Source organism: Lepisosteus platostomus, chromosome 5 (genome assembly GCF_059453375.1).
Source record: "Lepisosteus platostomus isolate fLepPlt1 chromosome 5, fLepPlt1.hap1, whole genome shotgun sequence".
In the NCBI taxonomy this organism is placed as follows: domain Eukaryota; kingdom Metazoa; phylum Chordata; class Actinopteri; order Semionotiformes; family Lepisosteidae; genus Lepisosteus; species Lepisosteus platostomus.
Genome location: NC_142615.1, coordinates 32448578 through 32449770, shown reverse-complemented (window position 1 = coordinate 32449770; position 1193 = coordinate 32448578).

Here is a 1193-nt window from a genome sequence, read left to right as displayed (position 1 = left end):
GATGTTCATTATACGTAAATGGTTGGAGTTCTATTATACGAATAAATTTAGAGGACTATTATACATATACGGTTGGAGTTCCGGATAACTTTAGAGGACTATTATACGTATATGGTTAGAGGTCTATTATACGGATAACTTTAGAGGTCTATTATACGTATATGGTTAGAGGTCTATTATACATCAAAGAGTTTTACAGGTGTAGAAACTAGTAAATCAAGCCAATGATTTGGTTTAGAAATGTATTCTGAAAATACACATTCACACCTGAAAAATATGTATTTCAAATTGTACATTGTAAACAATCAATCAACAATCAACATATGGGCAATAATCATAAAAACACAACTAGTCTTAAACTTCAGCTACAAATTCTGGTAACATGGCAATATACAGTATAGTAATGACAAACACAAACTAATTACATTAACACACTAACTCAAAACCACATTTTGATTCAAATATAAATTGTAAAATGTACAACTTCTATATTTCCAAGAAAACAAATATTACAGTGGAAGTTAAGATGATTTTTGTCCACTATTTGCAAACCTTGTCTAATTGTCCTAACAGTTAGAACCAGAAACCTATTATTTTCAGTGTCCAGATCTCCTGGCCCCCTGCCTTGCATATGCATTCTTCAAGTAACACATTGCGTGCTCCTTTATTTCTTTTTCTGTTGATGTAGGGTGGGACTTCAGCACCGCAGCTAGGAGAAAATAATATTATATTACTTCCCAAATAAATGATGATTAATATTTTCTTAAGTATAATCTAAAAATGAACGGTTTACTAAGCTCAAAGCTGATATAAATGTATAAATTTGGCTTGCATCATAGCAGTTGAGCAATAAAGTCTGTCCTAATTAAAGAGTACCCAAAGTTTGAAAGTACAACATAGAATAAGAATAGAGAAACGGCATCTTCCCCATTCACACTATTTTTATATGCCATTTTTTGCTTATTCATGTACTATTTTAATCAAAATAATATTAAGAAAGCTCTATATGTATTCAGATAGTATTATTATTCATACTTACTCGTCAAAAGAGCATTGCTGAGATATTTGCGGATAAATACTTCTACGTTTGAAAAACGTGTCCAAAATGGTGACCAACGAATACTAACAATGCATTGTGGTATATAACCGGAAAATATGCTGGGTTCGATATTTTCTCAATGTATGCGTTTATT